Consider the following 25,237-nt stretch of genomic DNA (forward strand, 5'->3'; position numbering starts at 1 on the left):
TGGATTAGCTCATTTAATACTCACAAGAACTCATAGATAGCTCTTACCTTTCTTGACAGATGAAGAAACTGAAGTACAGAGAGGCTGAGTAATTTGTTCAAGATCGCACAGCTAATGAGTGTCAGAGGCAAGATTTGAACCCAGGCAGTCTGGGGTCAGCATCAAAATGTGTGACTGCCCCCATACTGTTGTGGCTCTTGTACTTCCTGCCTTCATCGAACTTAGAGTCCTTCTTTTCTAGCAGGCATGATAGCTCCAAAATAATTTAATTCAGTTTTGTTTGTCAAGAAGTGTACTGGACAATGAGAATAAATGATCCTGGGTGTGTAAAGTACTTGACATCCCACGGCCACTGGGGAGAAGTCAAGGTCATGAGAGGGACCTTGTCCCACTCCCCACCATGGCTTTGACTGCTATGTGCCTTTGGCAAGTTTTGTCACCTCTCTGAGCCTCCATTTCTTCATTGTTAGTATCAATTCTACATGTTTCCAAGTACTTTTGTGAAGACTAGATGACATGGCAGATGGAAACAAGATTTCATAATAGAAAAAAAAAAAAGCAAAGCACCAGGCAAGGATTTGTTATTAGACCAAAGTGAAAATGTGATCAGTTTGATGAATGAATGAATGAATGAATGAATGTTCCTGACAGGCTTACAGATTGGCTTGGGTAACAGATGGCTCTCTTCAGGAGATCTGTTGAAGTTTTTAAGGATCCCATCAGGCCTCTGTCCTTGGCTATGTCCCAGCCTCCTGTCCCTTGAGTTCTTTTGTGTCTGATTTTTTGTGAGCCTTTAGCAAACACTTATTAATATCTGTTGGGAGACAGGCCTTGTGCTAGACTCTATGGGGAGACCAAGATGGATTTGGAATGGTCTCTGCCCTCCGGCATTCACAGGCTAGGAAGAGAAATGATAATCCTATTAACTACTACTAATACCACCACAAGCAATGATGACCAACGATTATCAAGCATTTACCACATGCTGGATATTGTGCTGAGTTTTTATATACATCATTTCATCTAATCACTATAACAGTTCCGTGAATTTGCTAAAATTACTGTCCCACTTTACATGTAAGTCCACACAACTCTGAGGTTATAGAGGTGGGCATGAACCCGAGAAAGATGTGAATGCAAGTAATCTATTATAAGATAGAAACCACTGTGTATCCTACTAAAGGGTCAAGGACAAGCCTCTCAGGGATCAGAAGGAGAAGGAAGAAGGATGACGGTGGTGGTGGTTGGTGGTGATGGTGATGCTGCTGCTGTTGATGGTAACAATGATATTTATGTGGCAGTGATGGTTATGATGATGACGATGGTGTTGCTGCTGCTATAGATGGTAATGATGATGATATTTATGATGATGATGGTGATAGTGATGATGGTGGTGATGGTGATGATACTGCTATGGTTGATGGTAATGAAGATGGCATTTATGATGATGATGATGATGATGGTAGTGATGATGATGGTGGTGGTGATCATGGTGGTGGTGATGCTGCTGCTATTGATGGTAATGATGATATTTATGATGATGATAGTGATGGTGATGATGGTGATGGTGGTGACGGTGATGATGATACTGCTATGGTTGATGGTAATGATGATGGCATTTATGATGATGGTAGTGATGATGATGAGGTGGTGATCATGGTGGTGGTGATCATGGTGATGGTGTTGCTGCTGCTGTAGATGGTAATGATGATATTTACGACGATGATGGTGGCGGTGATGATGGTGAGATGGTGATGGGTGCTATTCGTGGTAATGACGAAATTTATGATGATGATGATGGTGATGGTCGTGATGGTGGTGATGGTGATGATGATGGTGATGGTGATGGTGATGATGATGATGATGCTGTGTAATGATGATATTTATGATGATGGTAATGATGTGATGGTGCTGCTGTTGCTATTGATGGTAGTGATGGCCATATTTATGATGATGGTGGCAGTAGTGGCAATGGGAATTATGGGGATGAGGATGATGGCAACAATGATGATAATCCTCTGGTGTCCAGTTCTTGAGCTTCTGCTTTACACCAGGCCCTGACCCGGTTGCTTTCTACTGTTTCATTTCATCCTCACAACAACTTTACAGTGTCAGGATCTCATCTCTATTTTACTCATGAGGACTCTGAGCTGGAGAAAGGCTGAGTGGGTTGCCCACAGGCAGACATCCAGTCAGCTGGACTCAAACTTGAGCATGCCTCATTGTAGAGCCACCACTCTCTGCCATACTAGGGTCCTTAACCTATGGGCCATGGGTCCAGCCATCTCAGAGATGTTCCATGAATATCTGTTGAACAGATATTGACTGGATGGATTCTTAAAGGATCAACACCTTAAACCCAGAAGGCATAAATACCATGTCTTGAATGAGCATGTGTAACCATTATTTAAATACACGTGGTAATGCTGTGATGACTAACATACAAGTTAATTGTAAAGCATTATGTTCATTGTGGCTTTTGTATTATTCTTTTTTTTTTTTTTGCCCAGTGAAAAGATGCTAAGTGAATAGCTACGGGGAGTTTTGAGAAATGTTTTCATAGAAAAAGGAGTCCTAGTGCTGAAAATGGTGGGAAGCATCATGCCGCCCTACATGGCACGTGCAGGATGCTTTGCCTGCTGTCTGGCACAGAGATCCCTCAGAGGAGGGAGGAAATCCACCAGGATGGGGATTGGGAGCCTGTGGCATTTGTCCTGCATGTCTAAGTCCTGAGCTGTCATTCTCAGTGGCTCTCTCTCTATAAGAGCTGACACCAGCATCTAATAGCTTTCCCAAATGGCTATCAGATTCTCACATGAATGAATGAATAATGAAAGCAAGAATGAGTGAATTACAACGAACGGTGCTCAGGGAGCCCGTGAGGGGATGTTTTCCCCAAGGAGTGCTTGAAAGTGAGAGTTCCTCAGCCTGAGAGCAGAAACAGAATGCAGGGCTGCTGGCTGGACTTGCAGCTCTGTGAGTGGGGTCATGAGGCCAGGGCTGCGTCCCTGGGGGAGTCTGACCTTGACCCTGTGCTGACCATGTTGGAGGAGTGGAGGTGACTGGAATTTGGCTGTGAGGCCATTCTCAGCAGGGCTGTGCTCACCATTTTTGGATGCATTTTTCCAACTCAAGTGTAAGCTGACAGATGGTAGTAGAATAATATTCTCACTTTCTCTACTTCCCACAGGCCTCCCTCCAACACAGTCCTCTAAGCTCTTAGAAATCTCTGACACATCTCTACCATGAGACCACGGCTGGCTTTTGGCAGGTAAGCTCCCTCCATCTCTCCCCTGCACCCCAGGACACAGAGCAATTTCAGCACAGCCCAAACGCCGCTGGGCTGTGCTTGCGGCCAGGAGATAGGTGGGAATGACTTCAGCCTTGGCAGGAGGATGGAGCCCCACACTCTACGGAGACGTAGGCAAAAAGCTACCAAATGTCCAGAGTCCCGCAGCTGGCATTTCTGCAAATGGCAGCATATGGTGGTGGGAACGTATCCTGGGATGAAAGCCAGGGAACCGGTTCTGACCCCAGGTCTGCCTTTATGGCTCAGAAAAATCTCAAGGAAGCACCTCCCTTTGTGGGTCTCCATTCTCCTGTCTGAAAAATGAGAGAATGAGACTCAGTGAACTGGGCAGGCCATAAGCCAGCTGCTCTAGGCCCCAGCCAAGGCCATGGGGCGGCAGAGAGAGGCAGTGGAGATGCCACTGTAGCTGTCCACCACTTCCCTGCTTGTTTGCTCTCTGGACCTCGCAGCCACAGAAAACCTGGGCTGGGCTGTGTGTGTGCTGTGTGTGTGCATGTATGCATGTGGGGGCAGGACCCGTGTCCCGTCTAGCACACTCTGCTGGAACTCACACTCAGACCTGGACGGAACAGGGGTGAGGACAGGGCCAAAGCTCATGGGCAGAACTGCAGGGCAGGCTGGGACAGCCGCTTGGAAGACGAGGCCGGCAGGGTACTGAGAGCCAGAGATGAATAAGGCACGTCACCAGCCTCAAAAAGTGTTGCATCCTAAGGGGGAGATGCTATGCAAATAGTGACAGTGTGGGGAACCCGGGAAAGGCAGGAGGGTTCCATTCTGTCTGGGTTTGGTGATAGAGATGGTTTACAGAAGACCATTTGAAGGTAACACTTGAACTGGGCTTTGAAGGATGAACAGAAGTTCACCAGATTGAAAAAAAAAAAAAAACTGGAAGAAGGGCATTGTGGGCTGAGGAGACAGCAAGTGCAAAGGAGCAGTGGCTGAGATGTAGGCACAGGGCAGGAGGGGGTCGGCTTTTGGCTGTATGCCAAAGGGCTTGGGTTGGGCCCTGTATGATCAAGGAAAGGAGGTAATTCGGCTCCGTGGGGCCAGGAGAGGCCTCTGGGCCCCAGGGAGAGGCTGAGCTAAGAGGAGGTGGTCCGTTAGAACTCACTAAACCGAACCAATGGGGGCCAGGGCAGGTCACCCCTTGCTGAAGTGCTGGGGCCCTTCAGGTCTTCCCGTGCAGGGCATCAGGCCCCCCGTCCCGTGGTGGAGACCTCTCTGGTCGGGGGCTGCTGGGATTGCCATCGGAACCCCCTAGCCCCCCCACTAGCTCTCCCTGCCCCCCTCCCCCATCCCTGAAGACCATGCCCCCCCACCACACCCCTTTAAGGACCCAATGCTGTTATTTAGGCCCTTTCCAGCCCTCTGCTGTCCATGAATAACAGGTGGCCCTACCCCAGAGTCATTTTCTGTGTGGTAGGTAATTCTGCACAATTTTGTACTTTTACAGTTTCCTCTCTTGGCAGAACTCAGAATGCTCTCACATCTGTCATCCCCTGGGAGAGTAGAAAGAGTAGGCTCTGGGGCCCATCAGCGCTGGATTCCAGCCCTGTCGTGTCACCCCCTTGGGGAGCGGTGTGACCGGTCTGAGCCTCAGGATCTGCATCTCTGAAACACCTACCACCTCAGGTGGTTCCAAAACCTCCTGCCCAAGCAGGTGAAAGTCTGGCTCCCTGTCCACTCTGCATCCTTGAATGCTTCTCCATTAGCTCACATGCCTGCAATGGAGCGGGTCTTACAGGCAGGGGGACATAGACAGGCCTGGGGATTTGGGGCTCAAAAGGTGACATACGCGGTGAGCACCTGTGCCTTAACAGGCAGGCAGGTCAGTTAACGTGATTTTCCTTTAAAAAGTTCATGCAGCAGAACTTCCCTGACACCCCTTCTGTTCCAGGCTCTGGTGGACACTGGGGATCCAGACAGGGATAAGATGGTCCCTTCTCCCTTCACTGTAAGAAAGGGAAAGCACTGTGGAGGAGGGGCATGTGAGCCGGCCGGAGGGATCAGGAGATGGGAGGGGACGGAGGGGGTTCCAGGCAGAGGGACCAGTATGTGCCACGCAGAGCCCATAGGAAACATCTCGGTGGGGTGGGGCATCGGTGTTGGTGTTTATGATCACCCACCCTACAGAGCTCCCCGTCACAGAGAAGCATTCTTGGGAGCCTAGCACCCTGCCCCCTTGTCAGCTCCGGAGGGTCACATCCAGGGCCAGTCTCCACGGTTTAAGATTAGCATCAACAAGCTCCACGAGAAGGCCAGATATGCAACCCCAGTGCCCAGCAGCGAGGAGCTTCTGAGGCTCTCCTTGGCTAGCGTTGAGGGCGTACGTTGCCTACAGCTCTGAAGGGGTCTGGGGATGATGTTGCTGTGTCTGCGCTGGGAGCAGGTCAGAGATGAGTGACACTTGGTCCCTGCCCCAAGTGCAGAGAGGGAGGTGGAGCGGCCTGCATAAGCCCACACTGCATAGCTACTGATGCTCTTATGGGGGGCGTTCAAAGAGCTATGGGACCACAGGGGAGGGGAAGCCAGAGGGCAGGAGCAGGGGGCATGCTAAGGAGGGAATCTTAGCCAGATGGTAGTGAATAAAAACAGTTCTGATAATTAACAATTACTTAGCCCTTACTACATGCCAGGCACTGTTCTTAGAGCTTTATATGGCTTTACACTTGACTTGCTCAAGTCCACAAAGCAGGCGCTGTTATTATCCTCTTGTACGGATGAGGATGACTCATGCACAGAGAGGCTGAGTAAGTGTCCCAAGCACTCACAGCTGGGAAGTAGCCTAGCCGGGCTGAATCCCGGCGGGCTGGTCTCAGAGTCCATGCTGGAATGACCCAGGGCAGCCTAAACACTAAGCCCTCTCTGAGAACTCCAGGCACCGACAGGCCTGGGACTCTGCTGTCCTCCAGCACATAGTAGGTACTCCGTAAAAACGTGCTCACTGACTAGAACGCACAAACGCATGGATGAAATGGCCCTGGGAGAGGTGGGGTGGAAAACGGGGTTGGGGACAGGCACTGCGGGCAGAGGTTGCAGCTAGAGCAAGGGCCTCGGGTCCCAGCTGGGGCTGCCTCCAGTCACTGGCAGGTCTGGAGCATGGGGCCAGATACAAGAGAATTTGAATGGCAGCCTCCCTGGCCGACCGTCCCTGCCCAGAAGACCTGGCACCTTCCCCTGAAGCCTCCCCACCTGCCCCGACCCACATCGGGGAAGGGCAGGCGCTGTGCTCTTCATGTCCCTGCACCACTCTCTGTCACCCAGACTCCAGGGCTCCCGGGGACAGGACCCCAAGCTGCCCCACACACACCCCCAGGCAGGGGAGGCATACACCACCCAAGAGGGGCCCAGGAGAGACAGCTCAAAACTTGTTCCTGTAAGAAGTTGCTTCCGCACCGAGATTTCAAAGAGCAGGTGATTTTCAAAGACCCCTTTCTTCAAGCTCTGGGGGCCTCGAATGGAAACCCAGGCTTGGGACCGTGCTCTCTGGCTTCCTAGCTGGGCACCCTTGGGTGATGAGTTCGCTTCTCTGTACCCCAGTGTCCAGCTCCATAAAGCGGGGATAGAAACAACTGCAGAATTAGAGGGGGGCAAGGTGGGGGCATAACTCCTATACAGGACCGGACTCCGTGAAGTTTCTCGGCTTCCTGCCCTGTTGCCGGGGCCTTGGTGTCCTCCATAAAATGTAAAATGAAGACGGGAAGACATCCGGCTAGCTCTGACATCCTAGGCTTCCAAGTTGCCAACACCAGTCGACTAGATACATAAACACATTTACACACACAGAGACACTATCTGCCTTGGAACTAGACCATGTAATCATTTTTTATAAATTTAAAATATATATTAAGTTACGTCTAGCGTGAATACACTGCTTATCGTGTCTTTTCTCATGCTTTCTTCCGGTTATGAGAGAAGACCGAGATGCGGCCTCTTAGGGGTTTAGTGAACTCCTCTCGCGCATGTGTTCTATGCACAGATTTCTTAAAAATCTATTTGGGATTCTAGTCTGTTCTATTTTTTAACTCAAGCCGAGCTGCTGGAGCAGGTCCCTGGGCAGGGCTGCGCCCCCGAGCCGAGCAAGGGAGCCGCAGGCGGCAGCTGCCACAGCTGATCTGGGCAGGGGGCCCCCCCAGCCCCTCCCGGCGGCCCGCTGGAGACATCTGACCCTCGGATGTTCTGTGTCACTGGCGGGGGCACATTCTACACTAATTTTAGCTTAGCCTCTTAGGCCTGCTGGCCTGGGGGCCTGCACATAATGGACGCCTTATGTAGACAGCTGCCAACGGTGCAGGAAGGAGCGTCCCACCTTAAAATGTTCCCCGTCCCCGGCCAGTCCTCTGCTCTAGGAGAACAAGCCGGCTCCCTGTTCCTCCTCCCACCAGGAAGGGGCCTTGTTGATGTTCATGGCCCAGCAGGCTGGACCTGGCGGGCAGGTGGCCCACCAAACACACGGGTGATTGCTTCTGTGGACGGGGCCGTGTTTTTATAGGACGGGCTTTGATTTGAGCTGGAACAGCTGAGAGACTTCCCGAGAAATTGCTGGGTGGTGTGTTTGCAGCAGGGCAGCAGGGTGTCTGAAATGGCCCTGGGTGCGTAGGTAGAGCCTTCTGGAGCCTCACCTTGATGCTGTAACTCTATCAAGTATGAACAAATGTACAGTGTCCTTTGACATCCCGTTTGACCCTGATGATGTGGGTCTTGGGTGACAGTGCTCCCCTGTTACAGGCAAGGGAGCTGCGGTTGGGATGAGGCGGTCATTCGCTCAAGGTCACCCAGCAAGTCTGTGGCAGAGACTTGAGCATGAGTGTGGGTCTCCCCTGTTCCAAGTCTGGGGCTCTCTTTCCACTCATCCGCACCATCTAGGTGAGCCGCTCAACCAAGTCCGTATCCATCTGCTCCGTGTTTCCTTAGGTTTGGTGTTGTTTATCGCAAGGAGATCTTTTCGTTTTTCGCCTTAAAAGTCATACCTGTTTATTGAAAATACCTATACCTAGCTGGTCTGTATCTGTTTCCACGGCACAGATCTGATCATGGAAGACTCTTGCTTCAAAATGCAGGACGTCTCTCTTTGGCCCCCATGCCTTCGCCTGACACCCCACCTCCACTGGTTGCTCCCCGCTGGACCCCCTGAATCTGGGCTCCTGCAGCACTTAGATTTCTCTCTCAGGGCACCTGGGTAGAGTTGGGAAATTTTCCTTATGATCTGGTTCCCGGCCAGAATGGAGCTCCCCGGGCAGGAAACCTGCAAGCTGCTCATCTGCATGTCCCTGGGGTCTACACTGGGCCAACCTGTCAAGCCCAGTAAATGTATTGGGCCCCCAGCCCACAGGCTTTCATGAGAAACCGGATCTTTAATCCAGGCTTAGAAATGAGCCGAGGCCTGCCCAGCACCTGCCAGCCCAATAAGGAAGTAGCTGTTGGCTGGGTTCCCAGGGGGACCTGCAGGGCCACATAGCCCCCAGCCCTGTGCAGACTGGGGAGAAGAAGACAGAAGGGTGTCCCCAGATGTGTGCTGGAGACCAACCCCTGTCCCTGTGGCAGATCCTCTACCTCCCCCATCCCTCCACTCCCCCGTCCCCTGGCAACAATACAGCCTGTGTCATGTGGTCCTCAGCCTGGACAGTGGCTCTTTGACCAAGTCTGATGCTCTTCAGGAATGATCCACAGGCATCACATGCTGCTCTGGGGGAAGAAAAGTATTCTAGGGACTATGCTGGCTTCATCAGGGCAGGACCTTTGCTCTCTGACTCCACGTGGTACTCTTCTCTGGGCCATGGGCCCTCAGCCTCCCAGATCTGGGTGCTCTAGATGTGGTTATGGGAGAGGCAGGGCCGTCCTGAGTCCCAAGGCCTCAGTTCCAGCTAGTCCTACCACTTAGGAGTTCTGGGCTCCACTTCGATGGACTTGAGTCTCTCCTTCTGCAAAATGAGGCTGGTGATAGCAGCCTTACAGGGTTGCTGTATTTCATAGGAAAGTGCTTTTAAAAAGTGTAGCAGAACAGCAAGCACACCATGAATGCCTGCATTCCTTCTTCTGGAGGGCTCTCAAGAGCTCGAGAGCCTCCCCTGAAAAGTGCCCAGGCTGCTCGGCGATGGTGGTGGCCTCAGGGAGAAGTAGCGTGAAGGGCTGCATGTGGCACTGTGGGCTAACTGTGACCATTTCTTTGATTCTGACATGGTCTTCGGGGTTTAGCCAAAGACAAGAAAGAGGGAGAAAAACCCCTCTTGTTTTCTGATGGAAGTCTGTGGACAAGTGAGTTTTTGTAATAGAGTCCTTTCACTTTCCTTTTAGCTTTCTAGAAAAGTGTCTTTCATTCATTTGTCTCTTGGTTTATTCATTCATCCTACAGATATCTCCATGGCCCCGACCACATGCCATATGTGGGCAAGGGATGTGCTAATAGGTGGATTGGGGACCCTGCCTTTAGAGAGCCCAGCGTGTAACTGATAATTGTAATTTGGGGTGACAAGTGACATAGGAAAGGCACGGTGTTGGGTGAGGGAGTGGTCATTTCCTGCAGGGCTGGTTAGAAACGTTTCCACTGAAGATTGTGGCAGCAAAAGAAATAGAAGCATAAAAGACCCAAGAATAAACTTAAGAAAGTACTGTGGATTGGTCTGTAAATTAAATAAAATCCCCAAAATTTTATTTCATAAAATTATTAGAAAATACCTCTGGAAAAATAAACATGACTGAATAGCTTAGAAAAAAGTCAGTGTTATCATAATAATTAAAAAAAAAGAAAAAGAAAAAAGTCAGTGTTGGTAAAAGAGTAAGCCTTTGGCTCAATGGACAGAACTGAACACCTAGAAGTAGCCGTAAGTGAGCGCAGCACTTAGCATTAGAGAAAAAAAAGTGAGAAGATTCCTAACAAACTCTCAGGACAACCTGCTAGCTACTTGCAGAAGAGAAACAAAACAAAGCTGGATCCATACCTCAGTCCTGGTGCCAAAATAAATTTCTGGGTGATTAAAAAAAAAAAAAAAAGGTATGAAGCCGTAAAGCTATTAGAAGAAAAACAGTGAGGGAATTTCTGTATTGTATTGAGATGGAGAGTGCGTCCTGAACTGTAAAACAAATCCAGAAGTAATGGAAGGAAATAATTAAAGACTCCGTGAATCAAAACCACAATAATCGAGGTCGAAGGGTGATAACCAATTAAGGGAAATGTCTCAAGATACATATGATGGGTACAAGGTTACTACCACCAGTATCGGAAGAGCTCATAAATTAAGTGAAGGCAGATTGTCAGTAGAAAAACAATCAGGCACCTTGCAAATAGGCAATTTGCATGAGACAAAATACAGGGTATAGTAAGCATAGGAAAAGTGTAGTCCCCAGGAGTCAAAGCACATTAAAGAATTGAGATGTACTTCTGGGGGCCTATTTCAAAGAGTAAGAATCCTTGGAGAGATGAGGAAGGGGGTCCCAGGGATACTTGGGCACTCCTCACGGGCTGTGAATTGATAGACGTTTTCTGGGGTGGGTGGTGGATTTAACAGTGTGTACCCACATTTTCAAATGTGTATACCTTCCCCTTGGCAGTCCACTTCTGAACAGGAGGTCCAAGGAAACCATCAAAAAGTGCCTGCACTGAGGGGTGCACTTGATGGGATGACCACTGGGTGTTATTCTATATGTTGGCAAATTGAACACCAATAAATAAATTTATAAAAAAATAATAATAATAAAATTTTTTTTAAAGTGCCTGCAAAAAAAAAAAAAAAAAAAAAGTGCCTGCAATGGTATATGGAGGAAGACAGCCAGAGCACGATGGTTAAGAGTGAAGCATCAGAGGTCAGAGAGACCTAACTTTAAGCCTGGAGGAGTTACTTAACCTCCCTGAGCACCAGAGCCCTCTTCTGTAAAGTGGGATCATCATGACATCACCACCATAGGCTTGTAGTGCACCTCATCCAAGATAATACTTATAAAACTTAAAATGAAGGCTGCGCCCCCAGTAAGGTCAACATTAGCTACTTTATTACTGCCAATGAGGATGTTCATCATAGTGTTGCTTATAACAGTGAGTAACAGGAAATGACCAAATTGGCCATCAGTAGGGAACTACTGGTTAATAATTGAAGAAATGCTCACAGAGAGGCAGCTGTCTGGAGACCTGTATTTATGGACACAGAAAGGTACCTTTGACATATTCATGCGTGACTTTCGTTTTTAAAAAGTTATCAAAAGCATATGGAGGATATGTTCCAAGAAGCATAAAAGTATGCATCTGTGTATCTAGAAAAGCACCGTCGATTCCTGTCATTCCCAGTAGTTAATGTTCTATGAGGTTCCCACAAACCCTGAATTAGTGAACACTGAGCCGTTGTTCCTACGGGGAATATAGTATTCGGTTCCTGCGAGCCTCTGGTCACAACATTCTTATCAAAGGATCAATGTATAATGTTATTTTACGTGTGTTTCTGTCAAAAACACCTCATGTAATAGATATTGTTGGTTCATTAACGTTGAGTTCGTGGCCAGCAGTAATGTAACTCATACCTGAGGGCGGCTTATCTAACACACGTACTTTCTCTGGAAGGCACGTCACAGCAAAATCACCGACGAAAAGCATAAAAATTCCAAAAAAAAAAAAATTGACACTAAAGAGATTGTTAAAGGAACAGTCGTTGACATAGGAGAGCTGAAATGAGAAGGTGGCATTGTGTTTCTCCACCTCAGCTAGAAAGATGCGTGTAGGGTGGCTCACGTTTTTCACCGTCCTGCTCAGGTCTGCAAATGACCGTGAAGTACCCTGAACATTGATTTTGGGGGTTACAAGTAAGTTTTAGCAAGTAGGTGAATTTGCAGATACAGACTCTGTGAATAATGAGGTTTGACCGTATCTAGAAATGTGGTTGTTATCCAAGGGCCAGCATTTTCCCCCTTCTTCCTTGTGCTTAAAACTCTAGATAGTGGACATGTATGAGTATCAGTCAAAGCAGTAAGTTTTCTTTTTCTTTTTCTATTTTTTTTTTTTTTATGATAGTTACAGAGAGAGAGAGAGAGGCAGAGACACAGGCAGAGGGAGAAGCAGGCTCCATGCACCAGGAGCCTGATGTGGGATTCGATCCCGGGTCTCCAGGATCGCGCCCTGGGCCAAAGGCAGGCGCCAAACCGCTGCGCCACCCAGGGATCCCTTTCTTTTTCTATTTTTTTGGGGGGCGGGGGGAGGAAAAAATTGTCATCAGTGGTAATTCCATTGTCAAGACAAAAGCCAGAATTGTTAGGATAACGAACACAGCTATTACTTTTATCTATTGCTTCTGACGGGCCACACACACTTCTAAGCCCTTTACGTCTATTAATTCGTGTACTTCTCACCAGAAGGGGCAGGTGCTATAAATATCTTCACTTTGCAGGTGTGAAAATGGAGACAAAGAGAGGTCTGTTAACTTGCCCAAGATCTCACTTCATAAGAGGCAGAGTCTAGATTGGGACCCAGGCAGTCTGGCTCCAGAAGCCATATTTTCAACCAGAATTCTGACTGGTGCTAGGTTGCAGAGATCCCCCGGAGCCTCTGACCAGGTCCTTGTCCCAAGAGACCTCCGGTCTAGATTGTGAGCAGTGATGGGGGCACATCAGGCATTGCGGGTTCATGGAGGGGGAGGCCTTCCCAGCCCAGCCTGAGGGCTTAGAGAAGGTGACACTGGCCAGCACTTCACAGTCTGGCTCCCTTTCCTGTCTCTGCTCCTTACAGGCATGCCCTCCCTCCCACTGGAGCATTCCACCAGCAGACACACCCAGCCATCTCCCTGTCCTCGAGCCTGCTGTGCCTTCTCACACTAGTGGGCCATCTGCCCATCCCCTAAGGCTCAGCTCACACATCGTCTTTCTCAAGCCATCAGGAAGAAGCGAGGGCTCCTTCTCCCAGCCGCTCATCTATTTTTGACCTATATGGCCCTTATCTCTACTCACCCAACCATCTACCGGTCTCTCATGAACTTGTCCTGGAGATCTTTGGGCGCCCCATACCCAGTATGCTCCTCGTGCATTTCATCTATCCCTACGAGTGTGTTGAGTGAACAGGTAAACAAGCAGATGGAAATGCCCAAGACCCTCCCTGCAAAGATCTAGGCAAGCTGAGTTGTAATGTGGTTGTCGTTGAAGGCCGCCAAGGCTCTGGAGGGTTCTGGAGGCCTGAGCTGTGTGACCAGGAGCCTCTGTGACCACAGACTCAAGAGCCAGAGCTGACAGGGCTGCGAGGCCAACATTAGCTATGGTGTCGTTTCTGTGGCTTCTGAAAAACCCCCACCCCAGTGGGAAAGACTAAGAAAGGTCCCATTCAGCTTCTCTTGGCATTTCCAAGGGAAAGGATGGGGTTTGGATTGGCTGGGCCACGGACATCTTTTCTAAAATAGCTTCATGCATATTCAACTGCTCCCTGAAATAGTCGAGTGGCTATTTTAAGCAGCTTCTACTCAGATGCCCACACATAATGGCATCTACCTTGAGCATGTAAACCAGTAAGAAGCAAAGAAAAGGGTACGAGAGGACAATGTTAGGAGGCCTTTGACGGATTCCGACCCCTCCTCCCCCACCCCTCGGTGTTTTCTTCTCAGGGACTCTCTTGCATGAAATTGAAAGTCATGGTTACTATGACAACTCCCTAGAGGACTTTTCCCATCCAGTGACCTCACCAACCCGGCTCCCAGAAAGCTCAGCCGCATGGGGGGCAGCAGGGTAACTCGAAGCCTGGGTAGGAGGTGAGAGGAGTCCTGCGGGAAGTCAGGTCGCGGCCTCAAGAGAGAGCTCCTCGCTGCCCATTTCCTCCTGCTTTATGCACGATTCAAACAGGTTCCAGCAGGTTGGAGGTGGAGGCCGGGTGGGGAGAGGTGGGACCCGACCGCAGCGGGTTGAGGTTACAACACAAAATCCAGCCACAGGGGTGAAAAGAGAACAGCTCCACAAAGGCAATATTTATTAAGAAGGGTGTACTGGAGCATCAGGGTACCCGGTGCTGTTTGCTGGGGAAATAAAGGTAAATAAGCCGCAGGTCAGGAGATGGACAAGTACATAAACAATTGTGTGTGTATTTATCCAAGCTTTGACTGTTTCCGTCCACCCCTCACCCCAAAAATAAGGTTCAGAGGAGAAGCTGGGAATATAACGTAGTAGGTGGCACCGTTGAGGTGAGGACACGGGATTCACCGAGGAAGGAAGCGGGTCTGGTGAGGTGTGGGGTGAGGTGTGGGCAGAGCCGTGGGAGCTTCCTTGTAGGACAAGCAGGGTGGCCCCTGTTCCTGGTGGCAGGCTCTGCACACACCAGAGGCGCAGAGGAGGAAGGCGGGGTCGGCCCGGGGAAGGCCCAGCCCAGGTGGCTGGAGCGTGGCACCAAGGAGGAGGTGACATGCTGAGAAGGGGCAGCAGAGGCCGAGCAGCCAGGTCCCTGGGGCTGTGGGGACTCTGCTCTATCACTTCGCGTGTGGTCAGAGGCCCCAAACCCCCCGGTCACCTCTGCAGGTCTCCCTGCATCGCAACGTTGAACAACGATTGGAAGAAAATGAGATTGGGTAAAAAAAAAAAGAAAAAAAAAGAAAAAAAAAAAAAAAGCTTCCCAGTGAGAGATGTGGTGATGAGCCATGGGACAAGGAAGTGACCCAAGCCTGGGTCCGAGGAGGGCTGAGAGCCGGGGGGGATGACCCGGGAGCGGCTGCTCAGCCCGTGTCCGTGGAAGAGCCGGCTTGCTTCTACACGGCTGGGCCTACACTCCCACGGTCGCCCTGTGGTCACCCAGGAAAGGTTCTGTTTGGTGTTGTTCAGGGCACCCTGAGACAGGCAGGAAAGTGCGTGATGCCTTCCAGGAGGCTGGGCACCCAGAGGGTTTGGGTGAGAGGCACCCATGGAGCTCAAGGAGGGGAGCTCCGGCTCTGCCCAGGACACCGGGCCGGGGGGGCCACACGTCGCTCCTGGGGGGCTTCCTCGAAGGCTTCAGGAATGATCGGCAAGCGGCCTGGTGCCCAGAGGTGGCGGTCTCTGGCTGTCCTATCCATCCCCTGCCATTCCCCTACTCGCATGCGGATTCTTTACCCTCCATTCATTCGTTTGCTCGCTCATTCATTCCTTCAGTTGGAACAACAGAACAGGAAGTCGTGGCACAGGTGACGGCTTCTTCGCTGAACGTTCAGGGATCCGTGATATCCCTGAAATTATAAGAGAATGAACACATCTCCTGTGTTCATCATCTGGAGAGACAGTGCATGGCTTTTAACAGATTCTCAAAGGGCCCGATGACCCCCTAGAGTGGTTATGAACCACTGATAGGGATAGGAATGGTTTTATTCATTTTTTTAAAGATTTATTTATTCATTTATTCTTATATTCATGAGACACACAGAGAGAGAGGCAGAGACACAGGCAGAGGGAGAAGCAGGCTCCATGCAGGGGGCCTGATGTGGGACTCGATCCCAGGACCCAGGATCACGCCCTGGGCCGAAGGCAGATGCTCAACTGCGGAACCACCCAGGCGCCCCAAGAATTGTTTCATTTGAAAACAAATGGCTTTGCCTTTTGATAGGCAAGCAAGCTGGGTGAAATCTCTGCTTCTGGTCGAGCTGTCCCAGATGATGAAGCATGACTGGGGACGCTGCCGGGGTCCTGGGCATTGCCGTACACCTAGCGTGTGTGCACACGGCAGCCGAGCTGGACGCCGAGGCCTTCTGGGCGTCGGGGGAGGCCAGGATCCTCCACCTAAGGCTCCTCTCTGTGTCTCTCCCCTCCCGACCACGGTCTCTCTGCAAGGCCTCTTTCCAGCCTGTACTTGACAGAACGTGAGGAGGCCCTTCTGGTTTGGATAGAATTAGAAAGCTGGAAGAAAGCTGAGGAAGGAGAAAGCATCTGAGCTGGAGGTGCAGAGGCCTGGGTATTGAATAAAGGCTTTGAAGGGAAGGAGAAGCTGAAGCTTATTGATCAGTGTAATAAAAGTCAGGTTGTCTCAGACCCTGTCTGGAAAGCCTCCAGTGGCTCCCTGTGTCTGAGTAAAAGCCAGAGGTCTTATAAATGCCTTCACAGCCCCCGTGATGTGGCCGCCAATGACGTCTTATCTATCCCCCATCCTCTGGCCTTCATACTGTTCCTCAAACTCTGGCCTCAGGGCCTTTGCATGTGCTTTTCCCCTGTGAGGAAAAATATAGTAAACATAGTTTCCTCTCTTACTTCCTTCAGGCCTTCCTTTAAATGCCTCCTCCTTGATGAAAACCTTCTCTGGGCCCTATTTAAAATGGCAAAACCTCCTCCTGCCACTACGCCATCTCCTGCTTTGCTCTTCTTGATCACCATCTAACATGACATTGTTAAGTACTGTTCCCGGTGCCCGAGACCATGCTTGGCCCACGGTTGGTGCTAAATTAATATTTGTGGAATGGATGAATCGCCTCTCTTCATGCTCTGAGTTGGCTGTTGTAACAAACTCTAATCTGCCGATCCTGTAGTAACTCTGCAGGACAAGTTTTATTCTCCCTTTCTCAGACGAGAACCAGAGACTCAGCAGCTAGAACCACTTCCTGGGTTCTAGGGGCTCAGATACTCCAGCTGTCTTTTTTTTTTTTTTTTTAAGATTTAATTATTTATGAGAGAGCGAGCAAGTGAGAGAGAGAGAGAGAGAGAGTAGGGGCGGGGTAGAGGGAGAAGGAGGAGGAGACTCCCGGCTGACGTAGGGCCTGATCCCAGGACCCTAGAGTCTGGACCCGAGCTAAAGGCAGTTGCTTAACTGAGCCACCCAGGCATCCCTTCCGCTGTCTTTTTTTTTTTTTTTTTTAAGATTTTATTTATTTATGCATGAGAAACAGAGAGAAAGAGAGGCAGAGGGAGAAGCAGACTCCATGCAGGAAGCCCGATGTGGGACTCGATCCCCGGACTCCAGGATCAGGCCCTGGGCTGAAGACAGGTGCTTAAACCACTGAGCCACCCAGGCTGCCCGTGTTTTGGGTTTTTAAAAAGATTTTATTTACTTATTCATGAGACACACACACACACACACACACACAGAGGCAGAGACACAGGCAGAGGGAGAAGCAGGCTCCATGCAGGGAGCCCGACGTGGGACTAGATCCCCGGTCTCCAGGATCAGGCCCTGGGCTGAAGGCAGGTGCTAAACTGCTGAGCCACCCAGGCTGCCCCCTTCTACTGTTTTTTGTTTGCACATCCCTGTCCTGCAAGCCTTTGACGCTGCCTTTACCAAGGCTCCTTGCACCAGGCAACAGGCTGGGTGTGTACATGGTCCAGCCATGTCCGGGTCACATGGTGTTTGATATGTCCTGGAAGTGTGAGCCGCATGCACTCATCAGAAGCAAAGTAAAGGTGAAAAGAAGATAAGTTCATGGAGCTTTTGATGGATTCCTAGTCCTCGGTGCCACCCCACAAAGTATCTTAAACAGCAGCTCACTTTTCTGGAAGAGATTACGGAAATGAGGACTTTGCTCTTTGAAAATAGAGGCCCGAACCCAGACAGAAGCCCAGAATGCGTCCGATAGCCCCAACATACGTCAGCCGGGTCCTTTGCCTAGAGTAGAATCCACCGGGTGGTCCTCTGCCCCTGTCCTTCACTGTTACACACAATTGTAACACACGCTAGGGGTGTGAGAAGTTGGTGAGATGGGATGGGGAGAGAAATGCGCTACAACCACCGCCCCCCACAGGTGGTCCAGTCACTGAGAATTATGAAGATGGATACACACAGCATGTATCTTTAGGGAACTTACTGTCCAGCGAGAGAAACAGATGGAAAACAGTTAAGTTGAAGTGTATTCATTTATGCAAACCCTCACCCTATTCCGACAAGGCTTCAAGAGAGATTTGGGGACGATGATATGGTGATATTCTGTGGTTGAGGCGGGGATACGGGCTCCCGAAGGGGGAATGGTCTCTTCTTCCTGGGGAGTCAGGGTCTCTGAGGTGGTGGTGCTGGTGCTGGGAGGAGGGGAGGCAGCTGGCCTGCTTGGTGACCCAGCAGGAGGCCCCAGGGCTGGAGTCGGGGGCGCACAACCATCCCCAGGTGCTGGGAGCAGGTCGTGCCCCTTGAGGAACTTCTAGGCCAGTGAAGCAGAGCCTCGTACCTACAGCCCCTCTCTCCTCACTCTCAGAGGCCTGTGCTCAGCATATGGAAAGCCCCAGGCTAACGGGGCCTGTGACATTTCCTGTGGTGGCTGAGGGAGACGCTGCTCCGGGCTTGACCCCCACATCTGGCCACACAGATCACGATCCATAGTCGTTGGGGTCACAGGAGCAACACCTGGCAGCGCCTGGCCTCCAGACAGCACAGTCCCGTTTGCAGAGCTGCAGTGCACCCCTCACCCCCTTCGTTCTGCTCCCAGGAAGGCCGGGGGCGGGGGCATTCTCCAGTGTGTGGATGGGACCAGAGAGGCACAGAGACTCCAAACCTCCCTCCCAGGAAGTGGCAGGGACAGTTCTGGAACGCAGGTGGAGGGGACAGGAGCCCTGCCCGCACAGACACGGGCAGAGGACCACCCAGCAGCAAGAACTGGTGGGAAATGGCTGGGGCTTCGCCATCAGGTTGGACCAGGTGCAGAGCCTGCCTCTCCCAGCCACAGGCTGTGTGCCCTCGCCTCCCTGAGCTTTGGGCGTCTCGCCAGTTAAATGAGAATAATTGTATCTCCTCTGTGGGTTTGTCATAAGAATTAAATGAGGTGAGCTGTGTACGTCCACCCAGCGAAGCGCACAAGGGCTAGAGCCATGCACGGCTCAGTTTGTGGCGGGCTTTCCGTGAATTATTCCATCCCATTCTCCATGCACCCCACAGACTGGGTCCTCTCACCTCATTTTATGGACTTACAAAGACACCGAGTTCACCAAAGCTCCCCTGCCAGCCGGTGAGGGAAACTGAACACTGGCTCGAGAGTCCCGGTCATTAAACACGACGCTGCTGTTACGCACCTTGTCTCGTTTCTTTTAGGAACCTTTGGCCCACACGGGCTTGGCCCCTCACCAAGCTTGTGGAGGTGACCCCCTGACCCAGCAGGAGGGAAGCACCAGGGGACGGTGTGGCAGGGAGTCCCTGGAGACGCTGGACAGGCCGAGGGAGCTTGACCCTGGAGGAAACGGTCAGCAGCTGGGGCTTTGGGAAGGAAGGGCTGCAAGGTCACGGGCATGAGGCAGAGCCGCATGGCCAAGGTGGTTGGTGGCTTTGGACAAGCAAAGTGGTGACCTGGAATCCAGCGGGCTGGGTTTCCCTTCCCACTTCCTTCCTGTGCGACTGTCTCGCTGAGTCACCTCCAGGAAGTGGGGGTGGTGAGGTGGAGAGTGAGGAGCCCTGGGTCCTCCCTCCCCCTCCCCCTCCCCTCGCCGCGTGACCCTCCACCAACCACTTCCCCTTGCTGGGGCTCAGTTTCCACATCTGTCATACAAGAGGCCTGGCGAGATCTCCGAGGTCAGTCAGAGGGCCTTAGCAGAGGGAAGCACCTCCTAGAAGACAGTCTAGGACAGAGGACCTCTCAGCTGGTCATCAGTTAGGGATTTAATGGGCCCGGGGCCCCACAGAAGCACCCCTGCATCCCCACAACTTGCTGGGCCTCTCCGTGAGCCGTGAGTGTCACCACCAGGTGGTGGGACCAGGAGGGCAGCACAGGGCAGGGCCTCCAAATTCTGGGATGATGATGATGGTCACAAGGGGCCTGACTCCAGGCCCTACGGTTCTTCTAAGTTGGCTCTGTCCTCTGCCAGTCTCCTGTGATTCCTGTTTCTGACTTTTTACTGTGTCCTGGGCCCCGGCAAGGGTCCGAGTAGATGCTCCAGGATTCTCAGCGCAGGTACATACAGTCTTGTGGGCAAACGCCCAGCCAACACGGGCCTCTCTCAGCTCCCTGCAGCGTCCAGCTGCAGCCCTGGGCGTGCATGAGCCGTTCCGCGCACCAGGCCCAGGAGAAGCTGCCTTGGCCATCCAGAGTTCCAAAGCTGTTTACAAGACTTCTCCCTCGAGACAGCATGTCCTGACGTCAACGTGGACTCGGTTTGTGCAAGTGTCAGTTCCTAACATATCACAGCCCCAGCTCTAGGATATAAGGACATCTGTGGCTAGGAGGAGCCGGGAAGGGCGTGTAACTCCTCTACCGACTGCCTCGGTAGGTGAGAGAGAGGGTATGGCATCTGTCTGAGTGTCTTGCCGCTCTGGGGATGGTGGGAGGACAGAGGAAGGGGCATGGACTCCAACTATAAGGTTCTTTACCCACGAGCCGGAGTCCCGTGGGGTTAGCATGGCTCTCAAGCTCATCCTGACGTGGCCGGGGCCTCCCAGGCCAGCCTCAAAGCGCGGGTCCCCTCCTGTCCTCCGGGCTTCAGCCTCACCGCTGGGCCTGGGCAATGCCCCATCTTGCTGGATCGCTCCACGTTTCTGTGTCCTTTAATGGGACCATCACTTCCCCTCGCCCCCTCCAGCTTCATCCTTCTCACCGGCTCTCCTCGGAGACCCCATTTGATATCACTTCTTCCAAGATGCCTCCTCTGACCTCTTCCATCGCCCTGGGTGTCACATCTGTGACTTGTCACCCCACCTTACAGCTCTTGGGGTACATGTCTGCACGGCTCCTTGAGCACCGGGACTGGGTCTTGGTAGCATTTGTCTCAGGCTGGGCCCAAGGCTCAGAAGGTGATGGATTCATTTCTGGGGAAAAGAATGCCCCAGAGTGGGTTACCAAGGTTCAGGGGCAGCAAGAGAACAGAGAGAGGCCTGGGCAAGCTCGGTTGAGTCCCTGGCTCTGCCGCTTGTCCCCAGCTGGGTTTCAGTTTCCCCTCTGAACATTGGATTCATTTCACGGGTCTTTCAGGAGCTGACTTTTTGTGGTGCTTCTGGTTAATCTGCACATAAGGCTGCTTTTGCAGACCTGCCCAGGTCACCAACCACAGGGCTTTCGCTAAGATCTTTCCTTTAATTCACTGGCCCGTTTCATGAGCCCTCCCAGTGTCCGCTCAGGGCCAGCCGAGCTGGGTGCTGGAGGCACAGGGGGCAGTCGGACGCAGCCCCCTCCTTGGAGGGGTCCTAGCCCAGTTAAGCAGCCGGATGCATCCCCAGCAGCATGGTAAACACAGAGGGCTCTGGAAGCCTGAAAGAGGCAGCCCTAAGCCAGCTGTGGTGGTGCCCAGAGGGACGTCCTGGTGGGGGCAGACCCCAGGGCAGCATAATTCACAGTGAGCACAAAGCATGTAAGCCCCTGGACGTGGCCAATGGCATGAACAGAAGATGTGTCCTCGGCTGCCCCACTGGGCTGGGGTGTGCAAATATGTGTGCCGGGGCATGTCTGTGTGTGAGACACAGAGAGACCAGAGGGGCCGAGAGGTAAAAGGGCCTCGGCCGACATAGCCAGGTCCCCAAGGCCCTTGGGAGAGAGCTCTCCAATTAAAGTCCTGGCTGCTGGGAGCTGGGCTTCCTTGATTATGTAATAGCCAGGAAGTGTCATCTGGGAGAGCCTCAGAGGGGGACAGATGTGTCTGAGCCGTGCTCCATTCCCAGAGGTGAGCCGGGAGCAGATTTGTAAATGAACCAATTTGCAGACAGAAGGAACATCAGAGCCGGAGCAGCCGGTCCGCCTCAGGAGGAGCCGGCACCATGGTCCCCAAGCTGTGGCAGTGGATCCACGTGCAAGGGGACCCAAGGCCTCCTGGCTCCTCCCTCCCTCGGGTCTCACCAGCCAGGACCCCCGTGAGGGAGGTGTCTGGCGCTGGGTGGATGGGGACAGGCCAGCTCCACACGGCGCTGGCGCAGAGGACGTGCACCGGGCCCACTGTGTCCGTGGAAGATTACAGCACCGGGGGGCCTTGTGTCCTGTGGCCCCTAAACCGACCCCAGAGTCAGCCAGGCAGGGGCCCTGAAGCCGCGCTCAGCACTTTTGTGCTGCCGGCTGGGGACACAGCACAGGACATTTTAGTTCAGCTGTGAATTGTCCCTGGGCCCCCAAGAAACAGCCCTGGAAGCCCATTGACAAGACACATGACAGTTCTCAGCTTCCGGGGGATGAGCAGGGCTTCTGAGCGAGTCAGACCTTGAGCCTTGTTTTCCTCATCTGTGAAATGGGGGTAATATCTGCACCACAACTCGGATTTTATTGTGAGGATTACCTACACCTGAAACGTGAAGCATTCGTTAAATGCTGGCTAATGGGTAGTTATGATTATTTCCATAAGAGGTGAACTTCCACGAGGAGTTTGTCCTCTTTGACTTGACACTCCACGTGCTGTTTTAAAAGGTTTGGGGCGCCCTGCCCGGGGTAAGTAGCCCACATGGGAACAGGGTGGCACAGAGCCATTTCTGGGCAGGAGGCGAGTGGTGGCTGCAACACCAGCAGAGAAGACACCCCTTTGCCCAGCTTGGGACAGAGACGGCCCAGCAGTTAGCTCAAGGAGAAGCGGATGGACTATAGCGTTGGGTCTGTATGGGGAGCCAGGCCGCGCTGGGCTCTGTGACTGGGCTGGGAACCTGGAAATTGCATGCCTGCGTGTAGCTTAGTGCCACCAGCCCTCCCCACTGTCCCTGGCACTTCGAGTGACACCCTGCTGGAGGTGGAGCTTGGCGGGAGGGAATCTGAGTATATGCAGCCAAGGCCAGAGTGACCCCTTTGTGGAGTGACTCCCTGGGGGGCTCAGCAGCTTGGCCTGAGAGAAGTGGCCCAGCCTCAGGCCTGCCCCCCAGCTGGCCCCCAGAGAAATGGCTAGTGCGGTGTCCTAGCTGTGGCTGTAGGGACCTCTGTGTGTGGCCTGCCTGTGACAGCCAGTGTCTCTTAGATGGGGTGGGGTGGGGGGGCTCAGTGGTCCTGGCCCATCTTACTTCGTGGCATGGTCCAGACATAGTAGCCGTGCATGTGAGGCATAGGGCCCAGCCCGTGCAGAGAGTGGCTGTGAAATCAGGCATGCGCCAGACTCTCAGTGAAGTGAGCTGGGCCTGAAGTTCTGATGAGGACAGCAAGACCGGCCTCAGGTCAGACCCCCAGAGAGATGCCCTGACCCCCCTAGGACACTACAATAACATCATGGTGGGTGAGCCTGGGCAAGCCCAGGGCACCCATACTGTATGTGGTTTATGATGAGAAGATTGATTCTAGCCCTAGATGGACCTGGGTTTCCCACATCCTCCCAGGCCTGTGCAAGATGAGCTCAGTGATGAGCAGGGCTAAGCCCTCGGGTGCTGAGCCCAGAGCGTGGAGCTGAGTGGAGCTGGGGGTAAGGACTGGCTCACCTGGTCTGCCCAACAGCGGTGGAACCACAGCCGCACGTCACTGCCTCTGGGTGGTCAGCTCCCTTCCGTCTTAGGGTGCAGACTGTCCTCCTGGCCCCTTCCCAAATGCGTGCAGCTGGTCTCTGGACCACAGCGTGGGGACAGACTGGCTGCTTCCACTACAGGTAGCTCCCAGGCAAAAGAGCCCCTGGGCACTTTCTGTGTTCAGCAGCAGTCGTGGTGCTATGGAAGGAGTGTGGGACTTGGGTCCTGACAAATGAGTCCAAATCAGGCTCCGCCTCACCCTGCTCCGTGACCCTGGGCATGGACCTTGGCCTCCAGAAGCTTCTGTTCCCTCATTCCACAAAGTGGGGTGGGGTCCCAGAAGGCCCTCATCATGGTAACTGGTGGGTCCTAACCCACCAGAATGGGATGCATGTCGAGCGAGTGGGTGGGGGGTGGCTTCGGGGAGGTGAAAAAGATAGAAGAAAGAACAATATTCACACCACCGCGAGGCCCCCCTCCACGACAAGGGTCTTTAACATTCCAGATGCTCAGGCACAATGTGAGGTCCCCTGGCCAGGATCCCTGTGGTCCATCCCTGGCGGGCCGTCTCCTCCCTGGGCCACGGGTCCCACGCTGCAAACACCTGCCCCCATGCCTGGAAACACCACTCCCTCCGGTCCTTTCTCTGTCTTGATTGACAGACCCTGATCGTATGAATCCATCTTTCCCTGGAAATCTGGCCATGGCAGTGGGGAGCGGGGAGCAGGGAAAGCTCTCGGGTGAGCTGGCTCGGAAGCGTGATGCCCCCACCTCTACCTACCTCGTCTTTGAGATTAAGGATGGGCTCTTGGCTGGCCAAGGGTTGTCACAATCTGAGCAAGCACGAAGCCTGGCATCCAGAGCCTTGGCAGCCCTCGGAACCTGGCCTCGAAGGGGTGGGGCAGCAGTCACAGTCACCGTAACCAAGAAACATGCTATGCTCAGGCCCCTGGGGCTAGGGTTTCTCTCCAGAGGGTGTTTGGATGGGGCGGGGGGGGATGGGTGGGAGACAGTGGTCTGGCTCCGACTGCACAGGGCCTGCTGTGTGGTTGTGGCTTCAGGGAGAGGTGAGTGGGTGGAAAGGAGCAGGAGCAGGGGGCCACCCTGGGAAGAGGAAATGGACAAGGCCACATCTCTAGGCCCACAGGAATTCCAAGCCCCTGGCCTAGAGCAGCTCAGCTAATTACAGTTTCCCCTAGTTGGTGGGAATGAGGTTCCTAAGAGAGTGCCAGGCTTGGCGGGGACTGGCGAAGGAGGGCAACGTTGAGCTGGGGAGTGAGGGCTCCGGTGGCCAGCTGCCTAATGCATCGTCACCATCAGGCCCCCATGAAGGGCCGCCGGCCCAGCCTCTCCAGAGCAGAGCATCCAGGTCCCAATGGCCCAGGAGTGCAGCAGACACAGATGCCTGCCAGGAACAGGCTGTGGGGATCGCAGGGAGTAAACAACAGAGGAGAATCGCCTTGCAAACCACACTCAATGGAAATCTCCCCCACAGCCACATCGCAAAATGCAACCAAAATATTTATTCTGAGTAGCAGTTTTCAGAATTGCTCTTTGGAAGGCAACATAGTCTGTCCGACTTCCCAGGCCGGCCAGCGCAGAGGGGCACACCCTGCCCTCACCCCGGCGAAGCCAAGAACACATTAGACGGGGACTCGGGTCAAGTTCAGCCTTTGGGGAGTCCTGGCCCATCCTTTCAACACTGTCCAGGGGAGAGT

At 52.6% G+C, this 25,237-nt stretch overlaps 1 protein-coding gene across 7 annotated transcripts in view; it reads left to right on the forward strand.

Annotated features, from left to right (window-relative positions):
* The window catches only part of HIVEP3 (HIVEP zinc finger 3), a 459,420-nt gene that overhangs the window by 293,728 nt on the left and 140,455 nt on the right, over positions 1-25,237 (forward strand). For all 7 annotated transcript variants that reach the window (XM_072771656.1, XM_072771652.1, XM_072771653.1 and 4 more), the window contains one exon: positions 3,191-3,271. The gene's annotated coding sequence lies outside the window, so the exon portion shown is untranslated. The remainder of the gene's footprint in view (positions 1-3,190; positions 3,272-25,237) is intronic.

The sequence above is a fragment of the Canis lupus genome, chromosome 13 (genome assembly GCF_048164855.1).
Source record: "Canis lupus baileyi chromosome 13, mCanLup2.hap1, whole genome shotgun sequence".
In the NCBI taxonomy this organism is placed as follows: Eukaryota; Metazoa; Chordata; class Mammalia; order Carnivora; family Canidae; genus Canis; species Canis lupus.